This window comes from Netta rufina, assembly GCF_964035555.1.
Source record: "Netta rufina genome assembly, chromosome: 1".
NCBI lineage: Eukaryota > Metazoa > Chordata > Aves > Anseriformes > Anatidae > Netta > Netta rufina.
The window spans coordinates 71,403,617-71,421,101 of NC_140123.1; positions in this window are offsets into that span (position 1 = coordinate 71,403,617).

Genomic DNA, 17,485 nt, shown 5'->3' on the forward strand with positions numbered 1-17,485 from the left:
GGATTCTTCTGAAATAGCTTCACATGTAAGCACAACTTACATTCACATATGGAAAATAAATTTGTTGCAAAACTTACTGTGTTTTTTCAATTATTTTATTTTATTGTAATTTTGCTAATCAGTTTAGTATCTGTTTAGTTCATTAAAAGAAGAACTTTTGATGTGAAATGTGATCGGGAAGAAATACCTTGGTAATCCTACTTAGATGTTTGTTCAGTAGAGAATTAACCAACTGCTCTCCAACAGCAGTTGCTGACCCTTTCACCCCCTTCATTCTGTTGCCTCTCTGGCCTTCCAGGACAGTATTCCAGCTGATAGAGAAATGAAGATCCTGTTTAATCTCTACCTGTTGACCTGGCTGGCAAGTCATATCATCTGTCTGCACTCTAAATCTAAATTATTACTAATTGCTCCCTTTATATCCCCTCTTCACCTAACCACCTCACTGGCACAGCTCTGCTTGAACATATTGATCACCTTTTCTTGGCCATAGGGTTGAGACCATGCCACAGACACTAACTTAACCCCAGCAACAAAAATACTTAACACTGTATGGAGGTAGGGTCTCTCTCCCCTCTCCTCTGCCCATCCAAACTGAAACCAAAACACAGCAATACAGCTTCTTTGTCCTGATTTTATACCCATCTCCTGTGTGGCTTTCAAAGGAGTTTATTATTATTACAGTGCTTGTTGTCAGAGCCCCTTCTTCTGTCTCTTGAAGTGCCTCCCACGGTCATTGCTGACTCCAGGGCCCCTTCTTGTCAGTTTTTACATTAATGACATTCCCAGTGTACCTGAAATCTGAAATATTTATGTTTGCAGATGACAATGTTCCTCTGTTTGCTGCTAATGTCTCCTTCTCTCCTTTGAAAAGACATATGTGATCAAGTAGCTTAATAATATACAGTACCTCTCTCCTTTCTGCCCCTCTCTTGACAGAATGTGGTTATTCTCTTTTCCTGCTCACAAATTAGTTACTATTTCATGCACAAACTTCACTGTTCTAGAAAAGTAGCGTATCTGCTTTTTTTAATAAGATACAAATGTTTCATGTCTATGGAGGTGATCTCTGTAGGTCAGGGCTGAGGCCTGCTGGCTCCACAGTACAGTAGGAGATCTGTGCTGATTTGACTCCCTGAATCATTTGGCTTTTCAGAACGGCTATATATGTGTGCACACAAGCATATACAAATCTGTTAGTGTATCTATGCATATGTACATATGTCTTCCTACAGATGTCTTCCTTCATCCCTCAAACACAGTTGAGAACCCAGCACTTTCCAAAAGCATTGCATCCATTTGGGAAGTCAGGGTGGGGAGAGAAGAGAAAACTTCTTGACAAATATTATGACTAGTTCAAAGAACTGGAGTCCTAATCTATTTAGAATATAAGTATAGAAGTATATTTAGAAGTATATTTGGATAACCCATATAAATTAATGTTAACTTGGGGAATATTCTGAATAAACAGATAAAAGGGGTGGGGATTGTTAAGGAAAATAAATTAGTGAGGGAAAAGGAAATCAAGAATATTTATTAGCTAGCAAGAAAGAAGGGATCTTTAAGTTCTAAGTGTATTTTTTGTGTGAAAATAAAAACCAGCTAAATGAGTGGACGAGGCTGTATCCATTAAAAATGAAACAGAGCATAGGATAGCTCAGCAGAATGATAATTCATCTATAAGTCACCAGTTCAAAAGAAAATCATTGAATAAGAACAAGGTATCCTTCCCAGCAGTTACTGTGTGGTTGAATGGAGATCTGAATGGCAGTTATCACAGTGCTAGGATTTCCAAAGTTCATTTCATAGCTGCTTCTGGGTAGCTGCAGGGCTACATACAAAATAGTCATAAGGTAAACACAAGATTCATCTGTGATGCTGAGAAAAGGCTTCTTTTGCTGGTGTGAAAATGAAATAACCCTCAAGACCATGAGATGACACCTTCTACTCTGTCATTTCCCCAGCTCCTGGAATTTTTGGAGAAGTTGGAAAAAACACAGTGAGGTGTTAAGCCTATCTGCATGCTGGGTACTTGTTTTCTGTGATGGTGTTTCTGTAAAATGTCTCAAGACATAAAAGCTGTTTGGCAGTGCAGGCTGAGTAGAGCTCAAGCATCATGGATGTCTACTTGGAAGAGTGCAGTGTTGTACACAGATACTCGTTATCTCAAACACCAGCAGCTGTCTCACCACATGAGTGCAGCAGACTCTCAGTGAATGCATCCTTCTCCCCTCCTTAGCCTGGATGGAGCACTCTGCTAGCATGAAGACTGCTCCCACTTCTCTACAGATGTACATAGAGTAGAAGCTGAGGATGCAATATTAACTCCAGACTCATAATTTCAGTTCCCAAGCTGACAAGAAATGAAACATCACTGGAGCAATGAAGAGGGGGCAGCCTCATTCATCCTCAGTTCAGGTTGAAAATGGAGATGATGTGGCTAATCCTTCAGCCTGTAGTGAGGGGCTTCACCTAGAAAGTTATTTGTGCTCTTCAAATAAGTTATTTTCTTGCTGCCAGTCTCCAGGCACACGTGTCCCAGTTCAGGAAACAGCAGGCTCAAACAGAAGCCCCGAGAAAGAGTTGTGGTTCTTCTGAGACTGACTTGTGGAGTTTATTGAATCAATTGCTCCTGTGCCTCAGAGGTCCTCTGCCCATGCCAACTGCTATGTACAGGAAATCACTAAGCAGGCAGTTAGAAAACAGAGGCATATGTGCCCAGTCTTGGCAACTGATGTCCATCTCTGAATCTTCTTTATGGAAGCAACTGTTTTCATATGATAGGCAATTATCAGGGACATACCGACTCTGCAATATGTCATGCAATTAGGTCATGTATATCTCAGACTTACACAAGTGCTTACCTCTTCTTTTTAGCTCTTCCATGCCTTTGGATTCTTGAATGACCACAAAAGCAAAATTAAAATAAAATAAATTGAAATGAAATAGAAATGAAATGAAATGAAATGAAATGAAATAAAATAAAATAAAATAAAATAAAATAAAATAAAATAAAATAAAATAAAATAAAATAAAATAAAATAAAATAAAATAAAATAATAAACCACACAATTCCACCTGAAAGATTGTGCTCCATCCACTTCATCACAGATCTGATCTTAGAAGCCAATGAATATACTTGTGATGTTAAGGCAGGATTCTTGAACTCATTTTAACTTGGAACAGAATTTTGTCTCCTGAAAGTAGCATAAAACAAGGCTGCCCTCCTATTCAGAAAGAGAACTTCTGTGAACACATTTCTCTGGGTCACCAATTCAGTACTGCCAGAACACTGGGTGGGCAGGAGATCAGAGTAATTGCTCATACCCTTTAGAGCCCTTGCCCTGTGCTACATTGAGAATCTTGCAGTGATTCTGTGATATGGATAGAGAATCAGTACTTTTCTGTTGTCCTGGATCTTTTCCGTTGAAACACCAACTTTAGCCGTCCTTTACCAAATAGAGACTTCATGGCTACATCTATAAGGCAATAATTTACAGAGTAAATGGTAAAGCATGCTACTTAGGGCTGGCTTTTTCTACCATAGATAACCTAGAATGTCTACACTAGGGGTTGTCCACACCCTAGAGAACTTGACCTTGGGTTTCTTTTCAATCAAATCCAATGACCTTATGACTGTAAAACACATTATTTTGTATATTTTTTCAGTTCAGGGTATCTGTGATAGTGCATACGATATGACACAATTCACCAAAGTATTATTTCTCTAGCATTAAACTGATGCATTATATGTTCTTGGTGTGGCATGGAGAAATTGGGTGTCTTACAAATACAATACCTCCTGAAATAGTGTCAATGAGCCAAAGAGAATGAGGGATCCAAACTGCTGCAGTTTATTCCATATTTATTTTTGAGTGTTGCTGCTGATGAGAATTGTCTTTCCAACCATCCACAGCTTTTGTCTTGGGGAAACTGGTGTTACTCTTTAGCAGTCAGAGAGTCACCTAGCAACTAAGTGATGCAAAAGGTGAAGAGCAGACTGCTCTCTGAGACTATTGTGATCCTTGGTCCTTTTGTAGGATCAATGTCCCTAATGTAATTTTTATCTTTCACTTAAATTTTGACTAAGTTATAGTAATTCTGATGCATATGGAAGATTGCAGGTATAAAGTTTCCACCAAGCTGAAAGAATTCAAATATCCATCTGTGTCTTCTAGAGATTGTACATATCTAAATGTAGAAGTCTAACGCAACTGTGAACTTGTGTTATTTTGACATTTAAGGCACATTTACCAAAAATGACAATATATTTGCAAATGTCATGATTTGGGCTTTTTATAATGTTTAAAGAGGAGGAAAAGATTAAGAAAGAAAGAACAGGGAGAAATATTCAATCATTCCCAGACTTTTGAAATACTTGTAATCAAAAATATGAAAAAATGCACTTCAGCAATAAAGATTCAAAATGTTGGCTGAAAAACAAAATCTTATCTAAAAATGGTTCAGTTTTATACACTATGTGTACTGTAAGACCTCATCCCTGTATACAGCCTTTGAAATTATATCATTCTGTATTGCACCCTTCAAAAATATCACCCTACATCTCGTAAATCACAACTCTGTATTAGAAAAGCTGACTTGGCCAAATTTGTGTAAAAGCACATAAAGAGGACATACTTGGAAGATACCTAGCTAGACATAGGTCTGATGAATGATATAACAGAAGTGTCTGTTTCCAATGAAGCTCTAAAAGACCTACAGATGGATAGCTCATATATATATATATATATATATATATATATATATATGTACCATGTAAAATTAGATGAGATGCATTATATGTTCTGTGTTGAACTCAATTCATCCATGTTTCCACAAAACAGACATTGAAGTGTTAGACAGAGTTTGGGTTAACGTAAAAAAATATATACATTTGTGGTTATGAAGATTTCCAGCACAGTGTAAGTTGGATAATTTTGAACTTTGCCTGTCCTGTTGGTATTTTGTCCAAAATCTATTACTATAATTTTCAACAGTCTCTGAAATACCACCTAGAAATTATATAATTCTTTCTCTCTTTTCTTTTCTTTTCTTTTCTTTTCTTTTCTTTTCTTTTCTTTTCTTTTCTTTTCTTTTCTTTTCTTTTCTTTTCTTTTCTTTTCTTTTCTTTTCTTTTTCTTTTCTTTTTTTTTTTTTTTAATTTAATTTAATTTTATTTTCAACTGTTATTTTCAACTGTTAAGAAAAGTCATTGAATTTCAGAAAACACTTCAGTGGTTGGTGTAGGGTATAGAGGTTTTTTAATCACTTCAGGACATGCAACATTACTGTGCATTCTCTGTGGAAGAAACTATTAAATAATTGTTAGGCTATCTGCCTTATCATAATTGCAATTACTTCTCCCTAAATGTTTGCTTTCAACTAGTTTCTGCCTCTGTTACATATAAGGTTTTTAATCTTGGTTCTTCTCAACCATACATATTTACCTGAGGCTGTCAAAGAATAAGTACATTGGTTTATTAGCTGCTCTACTAACCCAATCAGGCTGATAAATGTATCTTCAAACACTAACAATAAATCAGAAAGCATTCTGGATAGTATATGACTTTGTCCCGTTCAATCAGGTATGTTTGAAATCACTACATTTGAATATACACATTGTTGCTGTTACAAGAAGCACTGTTTAAAATGAAGGTCACTGAAGATTTTGAAAGCTGACAGGCAATGGGAGATGAGAGCAGCATAAGTTTGGGTCCAATATTGCTGGAACTACAAAATGCTATAATAAATTGAAAGACAATTTCCCCAGGGAAGAAGGAGCAAGAGAAAGCAGGATCATAAAATGTTCTATATTGGAAGTCCTGCAAGAAAGAATTCAGAAATCTTGAAAATTCCTTTCCCCATTGAATCAGAGAGAATTCACATAAAAAGAAGAGTGTTCTGCTTTGATCACAGCTTAAATTTGTGTTGCAGAGTTTAGTGGCAAAGAGGCATGTGTAACACATTTATCTCTGGATTGGATAGGTATTTGTTGTATGGGAAATACTGTGAAGACATACTCTAGTAGTGGTGAGTTAGCGTTACATTCCTAGGATGCTAAAATTCCGTCCCAGTTTGTGTTATCTTTGTTCAAATAAGGGCAATACTGAAATAATGGCTATGACTTTCAGTTTGACTCACAACTACAGAATTTGTGTATATCCATATAAAGTCTAAACCTATTGTCTTTTGATAATAAGAAAAGGAGAAATATGGAAGAGGAATGCAAAAGATGCTTGGAGAACCTGACTGTACCCAGCACATATAGCTGGCAGGTGACTGTAATGGGTTCAGATACTGGCAGGTGACTGTAACAGGGTCAGATGTTCTTTGAACCTCTGGTTTGGAAAAAAAATATCTGAGGAATACAATGGAACCCTTTTAGTAAATAAAGTATTCAATTTAAGTCTGTAGACATGGAATCATTTAAGATCGCAAGACATGGGATTCTTATTTTATTTTTTTTAAAGTAGTGTTTGTTTCCACTTTGTAGAACATAATGCTAATAGGCTTGAACACAGTATGAGTTTATACTTTTCTTATTATTTTCCCACAGGAAAATATGCAACTCCAATTGCAAAATGCAGTCAGATTTTTCAGAAGTGTGAGATTTTAGACATCTTATCTTTGCAACTTGAAGTGGTGTTAGCCTAATGTAAAGCATGCTGTTTTCAAGATGAAAAATGTAGAGAACTGGCCATGAAAAAATGAAGATCTCAGTGGCATCTAATTAGCTTAGCAAAAGAGAAAACATCCAGTCCTATGGCAAGAGCCAGGCAATAAATATCCCTAATACTGCTGTTTAGTCTAAAATGGGTTAATGCTTGTACCTTTATAATCTTGTAAAACACATTCAGAGATCTATTCTTATGTTGTTTCAAATTATTTCCTCATAGCTTCTTTGTGAGAAATGCACACACATAAATTGTTTATGAAAGCTCATCTCCGACACCATTCATCCACTTTTCTTGAGATATCTGATTTGCCAAAACTGAAACCTTCCTTTATGGTATATGAGACACTTCCTGACAAAATCCCCATTTAAGGGCTAGAGACCGGGGTGTCTCCTGGGGACTGGTAATGAGATACAGAGCAGAGTTCTGCAAAAGTTCAAAACGAAAGTATAAGCCATGTGAATCACGCCTGGTTTCATGCCTTGCTGGAAAGAAACATTTCATGTTTCTGTGCAGAAATCAGACACAGCTTGTCATGTGGTCTGTTTTGGATACGAAATCACATGGAATCTTGGGTTTTAGCAGCTTTTGCCTTTTAGAACTTAATTGTACAAAACTCAGACTAACAGAAGAGATATCCTATCAATGTATAAGGAGTATGTAGGTGAGTTGTTGCTGCAGAGCAGAACAAAGTATAACAAATGTTTAAACTGTTCTAATACCACTTGAAGCATTTCTTGGGTGTAAACACTTACCTAGTGTATAATCTGGAACAGTGGGTGGAGCAGTATTACATGCCCTTGTGCAAAGATTGTTCACTACCCAATGTGTTCAAAAAAACACATTTCAGCAGCAGGTGACTTGTGAACCTTGAATGGGGCACAGGGGAAGGAGAGGAATGGCTGAATACATCATCTTGAATACTGTGTTCAGTTTTGGGCCCCTCGCTACAAGAAGGACATTGAGGTGCTCGAACAAAAAAAATAAATAAAGTCCAGAGAAGGGCGACAAAGCTGGTGAGGGGCCTGGAGAACAAGTCCTATGAGGAGCGGCTGAGGGAGCTGGGCTTGTTCAGCCTGGAGAAAAGGAGGCTCAGGGGCAACCTTATTGCTCTCTACAGGTACCTTAAAGGAGGCTGTAGCGAGGTGGGGGTTGGTCTGTTCTCCCACGTGCCTGGTGACAGGACGAGGGGGAATGGGCTTAGGTTGCGCCAGGGGAGTTTTAGGTTGGATGTTAGGAAGAACTTCTTTACCAAAAGGGTTGTTAGACATTGGAACAGGCTGCCCAGGGAAGTGGTGGAGTCACCGTCCCTGGAAGTCTTCAAAAGACGTTTAGATGTAGAGCTTAGGGATGTGGTTTAGTGGGGACTGCTAGTGTTAGGTCAGAGGTTGGACTCGATGATCTTGAGGTCTCTTCCAACCTAGAAATTCTGTGATCTGAGAACATATTAATACATACATGTTGTGGGCTTCAAGATGTACGGGATAGAAGAATGGGCTGCTCTGGAGCAGCTCTGTAGTCACTCTTTCGTATCTCTCTGTAGTCTAGTAATATTGTCATCTGCTGTGTTTTGGTGTTCACACCTGTGCTTCACATCTGGCCCAGGCACACCAGTACAGACTGCTGGAAGTTCATGTAGACACTTGATGTGGTTTCACTTCAGTGGTTTAACTGAAGTGGACAGCCAATCTCCACCACAACCACTCTCAGTCCCCCTCCTCAAAAAAAAGGGGGAGAAAATATGATGAAAAGCATTCAAGGTTTGAGCTAAGGACAGGGAGATCACTCAACAATTATCATCATTGGTAAAACAGATGCATAGTAAGGAGATTAGAGAAATTTATTACCTATTACCAACAATATAGAGAACTGAGAAACAAAGAAAAACTAAAAACACCTTCCCTCCATCCACCTCCTGAGCAGCACAGGGGAACAGGGAATGGGGGCTGTGGTCAGTCCCTAATGCTTCGTCTCCCCGCTCCTTCACAGTCACTCCCTCCCACAGGATGCCATCCTTCCCAAACTGAGCCTGTGGGGGCTGTCCACAGGCAGCAGCTCTTCAAGAACTGCTCCCACATGGCTCCGTACCACGGGGTCCATCCCCCAGGAGCAAACTGCTCCAGCACGAGTCCCCCACAGGTGGGTGGCAGCTCCCCCCAGACCCCCTGCTCCTGTGTGGGCTTCTCTCCACGGGCTGCAGCTCCGGCCCGGGGCCTGCTCCTGCGGGGGCTCTCCATGGGCCGCAGCCTCCTCCAGGCCTCATCCACCTGCTCCACCGGGGGCTCCTCCACAGGCTGCAGCGTGGAGATCTGCTCCATGTGGGACCCATGGGCTGCAGGGAGACAAGCCACAGGGGAACTGCTACTGTGTGCCTGGAGCACCTCCTGCCCTCCTGCTGCACTGACCTTGGGGTCTTCAGGGCTGGTTCCCTCACTTGTTTTCTCTCCTCTCTCCTAGCTGTTGTTGTGCAGCAGGTTTTCCCCTTCCTTAAATCTGCTCTCTCAGAGGTGCAAACAACATTGATTATTGTCTCAGTTCTGGCCAGTGGTGGGTCCTTTTGGAGCTGGCTGAAGCTGGCCTTCGTCTAACAAGGAACAGCTTCTGGATTCTTCTCCCAGAGGCTATCTCATGCAGCCACCCGCTACCAAAACTTTGCCACTTAAACCCAATACAGGGATTCATCTTGTGAAATCTTGTTCACAGTCCTGTTCCACAGACTAATAATTACTTCATTGCTTGGGTTGATTTTGGCAGACAATATGGGTGTTCTCACCAAAAATGTCTGAGATGCTTGTTTTGTGCACCTGAAAGGCCCTGAGAAACGTATTCTTTCTTAGGAAAAACATTAATGAATAAGCCCCAAATGTGCTACTTCATAGCCACTCCTTTCCAACATAGCATCGAATACATAATACTCTGTTCTGTTGCATCCAATGATGGGATATCCCTAACAGAAATCAAATTTACTTTCTCAGTTTTATGTCTTCAGTTTAGGAGATTTACATGCAAATCACTCCAGATCACCCCCTTTTCTTCAGTCTAGTTATGTAACTAGTTGACTCATTTTCAAAAGAAGAGAAACAGATTTATTTATTTATTTATTTATTGGGGGGTGGGGATGGGGAGGAGACAGTGCAAAAAGTCAAATTGAGAATACAGGTCTTGGATGGAAGCAACAGAGCAGAGAACAACTAGGAAAAAAAAAAAAAAAAATCTGCTTCCAAAAGAGACACAGATAACGCAACATACTTAGACACATGACTAGAAAAAACAGTCCTCACAGTTGGCTTGCAGTCAGACACCTGTTCTGAAATCCATGACTGAAAGGATCATAGTTCATTAAGCCACTCAAACTACTTTCTAATTGTTATCACATTTTGTTATTCAAAAACTTGGACATCTCCCAAGAAAAAGGATCATCCTCCAAAAATGTCCTTGAATTCTGTTCAGAGAAAAAAGGAACTTGGGGTAAAACCAAATTATGTTGCAGTAAAATTGACTGTAAAATACGCAAACCTGAATATGTCTACATTAATTTTGACATTCATCCTGAATTTGTAGTTCAATGGGGAATGCTATCTATGACCAGAGAAAATGGAAAATGTTCTGACTTTTTTTTTGTTCCATGTTCTTCAAGTATCTTGAAATAATTGAGAGGATTTTTGGTAACCAAAACAAATAGTCCAGACTTTTCCTTCCTTCCTCCTTTCCTTTCCTTTCCTTTCCTTTCCTTTCCTTTCCTTTCCTTTCCTTTCCTTTCCTTTCCTTTCCTTTCCTTTCCTTTCCTTTCCTTTCCTTTCCTTTCCTTTCCTTTCCTTTCCTTTCCTTTCCTTTCCTTTCCTTTCCTTTCCTTTCCTTTCCTTTCCTTTCCTTTCCTTTCCTTTCCTTTCCTTTCCTTTCCTTTCCTTTCCTTTCCTTTCTTTTCCTTTCCTTTCCTTTCCTTTCCTTTCCTTTTTTTTTTTTTTTTTTTTTTTTTTATCCCGGGAAGTGATGTAGATCCTATAGTCAACTTCATCTTCTGTGTTTTTATTGTGAGGTATGATATATTTAACTCTTAGTTTTATAACACAATTTCTCGAGAATTCCATCTACTTTTTCCCTAGTAGGATAGACCTATCAAATTCTATGCAAACTCTAAGATGTAAACACAAAGTCCACAGAAAGAAAAGGTCTTATATTAGAAAATTTGTGCAAGTCTTTCGAGTAGTCTGGTAAATCAATGGTACCCAAGACACCCCTAAGCTATTCTGCCAGCACTAAACCCAATAAAAGAAGAACAGAAGTATTTTTTTCTTTTAAAAACACAAGGGGAGGGGCTGCCTGTCTTGACTCAACATTTTAAACACTCAACAACAATTCGGGAGACATGGGTTTCTTTTCTCCAGGTAACACTAGATAGCTGTTTGTATGAAGGAAGGAATCACAAAACCTGGAGGGTGAGTAAGAGCAAGGGTGACTGTGTAATAGATAGGATATGAAAATGGAATGGGTAGAACTGGCCCCTACTTAATGGTATAGTTATGAATTTTACCTTGCCTTACCCATTTTACCCCCAGGTGGGATAAAATATGTTTAAAGTTTAAAATAAACAAAGAGCACTCTTCTCAGAGAGTGTACCAACCACTAGGAGGCAAACCTTTCCTCTTTGATCTGCTCCTGATTATGTGCTATATACTGGTGCAGTTTGGGCAAGAAGACTGGAAAGTAGTCTGGGTGCTTTATAACTCTGTAATTAAGGTACTCTCCATGGAAGAGAGAAATGAGAGTTCAGACTCCCATGCTACCTGAGGTAGAAACAGAATTCAGGTTTCCTGATTTTTGCACTGTGGCTGTAAATGTCAGGTGCCTGATCTCTGGACAGATCCTGGCCTCTTTCACTCTGAGATGACAGGAGCATTTGCACTCTGGAGGGAGGTAGGAGTTGAGACACAGCTGTGTGAAGCTGCTGGCCCGTTGTAAGCAGCAGTGACTGACTGTGACACTGATACTCTGAAGGTAACCTCCTTGCTTGATTTAGATAATCCACATTCTTTGGTGGTGCTAGGTACTTATTTTCTAGGCAGCATGGTGTCTTTATTGTATCCTCAGAGTAGGTGACTAAGCTGTGAATCTGACCATTGCCCTCTTAGGAGAAAAGATTTTCCTCCAGATCACCACCAAGTTTATTGTAATTTATAACACTGATTTTGTCCTCTTTGATAAACTAGAGAGATATAAAAACCTTAGATATAGTAACATCATAACCTTTCTTTCTATAAGGTCAAGAAAAACCTTTAAAAATGATTTGATAATGAACAGGGCATAGCTCAATTTTTATACTGACAAAGTAAATCTATACTCAGGTAGCAGAAAGCACATTGTACTGGTGCTGTGAGTCCTCTAGAATTGTTAATCTTCAGAGTGAGGAAACTCCTTCCTTTAATTTTTAATTTTAAATAACATAAATATGCATTGTTTTTGTTATTGTTTCTGCTTTGTTTGTGTGTTTGATTAACTAATTGTGTCAGCATTCTGCAACCACTGTGTTAATTTTATACTTCCAAGCAGCTTGAGGTTTTATCAGTACACCGAAAGATGACTGTTAAGAATCTCTCAGGATAAATATGCAAACTAATCAGAAATTTATTTTATTTTTAACTACTATGCTCGCTCTAAAACAAGGTTAAAACAGAAATAATCATCACTAGTAGCAAATAAATTAATTTGGTCTTTTTTTCCTAGTAGACCTTTTCAAAACTTTTTTTTTTTTTTTTTTTAAAGACTATTGGAAAAAAATCTAGATTGAGATTTTTTACTAAAAAGGAAAGACATAAAATATCTAGTAGTGTACATAAGAGGAAAAATAAAGGACAGCCTCCATAAGACTTGTACCCATGGATCCTAGAGACAGGACACGTGATAGAGGAAAAATTTCATTTATGATCTGCTCACGTTTTATTTCACAATAGCTTTTATTTTTATTTCATGATAGCTTTTGGGGTACTGGCAGACTAACTTTCTTTCATTATGTCCCAGAGAAAAGACCTTATTCTCCTACTGGGGTAAACTCCTGTCTGGATTTTCTATCTTTGGTAATGGAGAATTTTTACAATTACCTTTGTTCAGCCTCAAAACATTTGCAGAAGACTATGTATGTCTTCTATGTAAAGATGAGCTTCCCCTTATATAGTATTGATCTTTATCCTGCAAGGGTGTTTGTTTACTTGTTTGTTTCATTCAGATAATCTCTTTCTCTCTAAAACAGCAAAAACCTGACCTAGCAGATTTTACACAGTAATTTCAGAGATAATAAAGATTTGGCCTGGTTGGAAGGGAAGATTTTTGAATCTAACTACTAAGCATGTCATTGTTTGTGGACTGTGGTTTACTTTGAGGTGAGACAAATGGAGATGATTAAAGTAAAATTTTCTTGACTTTTAATAGAGGGCTGATATGAGAGAAGATAGTATGGAGATGATTAACTGATTTTTAAAAAAAAATCAGTTATCATTTGGTCATCAGAAATGACCAGAATAATATATATGTGTATATATATATATACAAATATATATATATATATATATATAAAAAATCTACAAAGCCTCCTTTACAACATATCTAGAAAGAGAAAAAAAGGTCTAACACCAAAGAGAGTTAAGCATTACCTATTACCTTTTTACCTTTATTACCTTTTAGTAGGGCTTTTTGCTTTTTGGCAAAAGAGGATTGTCCTACCAGGAATTGTAGACTCTGGAAAATCACACACGCATGTGCACACATGTGCACTCACACACATGTGTGCTAATATGTTCCAAGCCATCATTTAAAATAACCCAGGAGGCACAAGTTCCCTGGTGAGGCACTAGAAATCTACTCCAATTTTAGAAACAGTGTACAGATTTTCACCCCTACAACAGTTCTAATATTTTTCATGTCCCTTCTCCGTCCTTCCCCAGCATAGCGAGGTGGGCTCTTTCATGAGGGAAGAGAATTTTGCAAAGTCTCATAGGGGAGCAGAAACAAACTTTGTATTGGATAAGCTGTGTTAATTAAAACAGAAACAAAAAGTAACATCTTTGCTCTTAACAATACAGATAAATCGGTAAATGAAATTAAATCTGTATATATATCTTGAGACATACAGGAGATAGAAAATACGGTCACTGAAATGATTTTAAGTCTGACAAACTTCATCTGATCTTCACAAAACTGTTAAATGTAAATTTTGACTAAATCACTAGACAAAACAAGTCACTGGAGTTTCATCCTTGTGGTACCTTTCTAACTGTCATAATGATAATGTCTTGGGAAAACATATTCAAAATATGTAAGGATTCATAGCTCTGTGAAGCATATTTACCTAGAAAGGCAAACTGATGTTACAAAAAAAAAATTGTTCATGTCATTAGGAAAGTTTTACTCTAGTACTACTGTCCCATACTGTCCTTCATGGTATTTAGCACAAAATCTGCCATTATACATAAGTGTATATTGACCTAATTGCTTTCAAAGACTCTTACGAATTCTGATTCTCTCATTTATTGTCTACTTTATTCTACATAATATGACTTTCTTTAATAGGTGAAACAAAGAGAAGTGGTTTTAGGAACAGTCCAGAAAGTTACTAATATGCTATTTTGACATTCTGCTTTTTTCTCAACAAGCAGTTCCAATTTTATTATTTTATTTTATTTTATTTTATTTTATTTTATTTTATTTTATTTTATTTTATTTTATTTTATTTTATTTTATTTTATTTTACTTTATTTTACTTTATTTATTTATTTTTGGTGGGGGAGGCAGGAGAAAATACAGGAGGCTTGGAGGAAATACAAGTAATAGACTTTTGTGACATCAACAGCAAACATAAGTGAAGAATTTGAGAGAAGATCTCAAATTTTCTCATTTCTTTAAAAGAATAAACGCAAAGTTCTGTCTCTTAGTGAAAAAGGATAGAAGTGAGGTAGTATAACTTAGAGAGAAATATTTCCTTGAAGTGTCATATGAAGGAAAGAAAGAGGAAATTTTGGCTATAGGCAAGTGTAGGCCTTCTTTGTTAGAAAATTTACAATCTAGCAAAAAATTACAATATGCTTGTCTGGAATCTGAGTATTAAGCATTACCATAATGCTATTAAATGTGTTAAAATAGAGTGGTATTTAAAGAATAGGAAATGGATTTTAGGAAAAGTATGAGTTAAAATCACCATAGAACTGGAAAAATGTCTTTCAATTATACCTTCAGGGTCTTATGGAGAAGAACTTTTAAGATAAACACTTGTTATTGAGAAGTGTATTTGCCATTTTTAACTCAGATTTGCAGCTTAAAGGATCATGTTACACCTGACATCAGTCCTTAGTTTTCAGTAATAGTCCTTTCTTTTTAGTAATAACAATGGACAACGTGGATAACAACTTTTTTTTTTTTTTTTTTTTTTTTTTTTTTTTTTTTTTTTACCGTGACAACTTGGTAAAGAAGATGCAAACATTTTATCTAAGTATAGAGCCTGAAACAGTTCCTCTATTTATTTATTTATTTGTTTATGTATTTATTACTATTGTTTTGTGGATTTGCCTGTGGTATTGCTTGAATGAAAATATATGCCTTGAGATCACAAGGAATGAAATGAGGCTCATTCCATTTGAGCTTTAATAGATTATCATAATTACTCATTTTTAATTGATGCTGCTCAGGTTTACATCAAAACCTATTAGTAGAACTTCCTGGAATGTATGTGTAAAACAAAATTTTAAACAACATAAGAGTTCTGTGGTAGTCTGTGCAGATAATTTTTAGTTTCTAAATTGTTTAGAATACTTTTGGGAAAGATTTGTTCTAAGGAGAAACAATGCAAATACTCAAGCGGGGTTTCACTTCTTTAGCCCACAATAAACAAACAAACAAACTAATAAATAAATAATTAAATAATCCTCCCTCCACCCCCCCAAAAAACAAAACCCAGTTTTAACTGTCTCAGCAAATAATTTTCCTTCTTTGATTGGTACACTAGGATGGATTTGTTAATCATGTGGGCACATTGCAAAGTTCCTTTCTGGTTTTGTAGGTGGTTTGGGAGGTGGAAAATGAACATGTGTGAGAGCTGAAAAAGTCTAAGTTTTATGCTTTTTTGATGAAAGATAGATGATTTCCATTTGATTAATTTTGTTTTTATATATGTTGGATGTGAAAAATTTTGATTTATTTTACAGATGTCCAGAGCAATGGATAGATTTTTGCTGTTGTTATAATTCAAAGATATAAAATATATAATTGTGCTTGTGAGTTGTAAGAGAAGCTATAATAAAAAGGGAATTTGTTCAAATAAATTGGATCTTGAGGACAGTACATGTCATGAGATCAATAAACAGCATTTGTTAAGCAACTGTACTGCAGAAGAGACTGTCACAGAATTTCAGCTTCATCAAGCTCTTAGTGGAAGTGTAGGTGATTGGATGAGGTGGAAGAAAGGTAAATGTTAAATTATTAATGTAGCTACTGGGAAAAAATGCTACTAAATTGTGTATACGTGAGTTATAATTTAATCAAGATGCTATTTGTCCTGTTACATAAAGATACCAATAAAAATACTTATGTCCAGTGCAAGTTTATTACTTTTTAACCTGAACCCAATTGGCAGTCATATCTAGTTAGAGGATAAAAAGACCCAAGATGGAAAGTCTTATTGAGAATATTAAGGTGTGTAGATCTGCACTTTTACATTTTTTACAATCCAAATCGCAGTGGAATGCAAGTCTTTGATGCCTCTTAGATCCACTTTTTATGAGACAGAATTTTTAATATTAGAAGTTGGATAATACTACAGAAACTTCTGAATCCCAGTTGGATGGGGGAAAAAAAAAAAAAAAAAAAAGGAAAAAAAAAAAAAGAGGAATTTAGTAAGGAAAATAATTGGAGTATACATCAAATTTTCATCTCAGCCAGAGCTATGTAGACCTACTTTGAAATGTTTACATGCCTTGCAAAAATTATTTCGTCCTTAATGAATGTCTATGTGAAACTCATAGTTGTTGCTGACTGATGCTTATTTCTGTGCCATTTTGGTGTTTCCCAAAAATGAAATTATGGGTGTCAAATCTTTTTTGTGCACATTACTTCCAGGTTATAATAGGTTCCATACTGGGACATCTACATTCTTTATTCAGTGCTGTATCCAAATTGCAAGGAAATGGGAACAACAGTTCTGTTATTTAAACACAGGCGTCCATGCCATTTGAGATTCCCTGTGGTATCCAGATCATTGATACCTGGCAAGTACATGCATGACCTATGAGAGACCTCTGGGACATCTCTGGGCAACAGGAAACCGAGGAAGACTTCTAGGGTGTATCTACTTCTCACTTTCTAGGCAACTGAATCTCACAGAATTCAGCAACTGAAATTTGTGTTTAAGAGATGAATGTATGTGGTGTTTAGGGACACAGTTTAATGATGGAACTTGGTAGATCATGTTGATGGCTGGACTTGGTGATCTTTAAGGTCTTTAACAACTCAGATAATTCTATGATTCTATGATTTTATGATTTCAGTGTCGACTCTAGAGCTGGATCACACCCCAGATTTATTTTTTTTAAAAGCCTTCACAGAACTGTGATACCCATGAAATACTGCAAATAATAATGATTGAAATCATATTATGAGGAAGAATGTTTAGCTTCAGATTGGATAGTGGTTTTTGTTTGTTTGTTTTTCATGGTACTATAATCCAAGTTTTTTACTTGTGAGTGAAGTCCAAAATAGTCATTAAATGGCTAACTTAACATCCCCATTTTCTCTTACTAACATGTCCTGAGAGCTCAGCTGAATGGACTTTC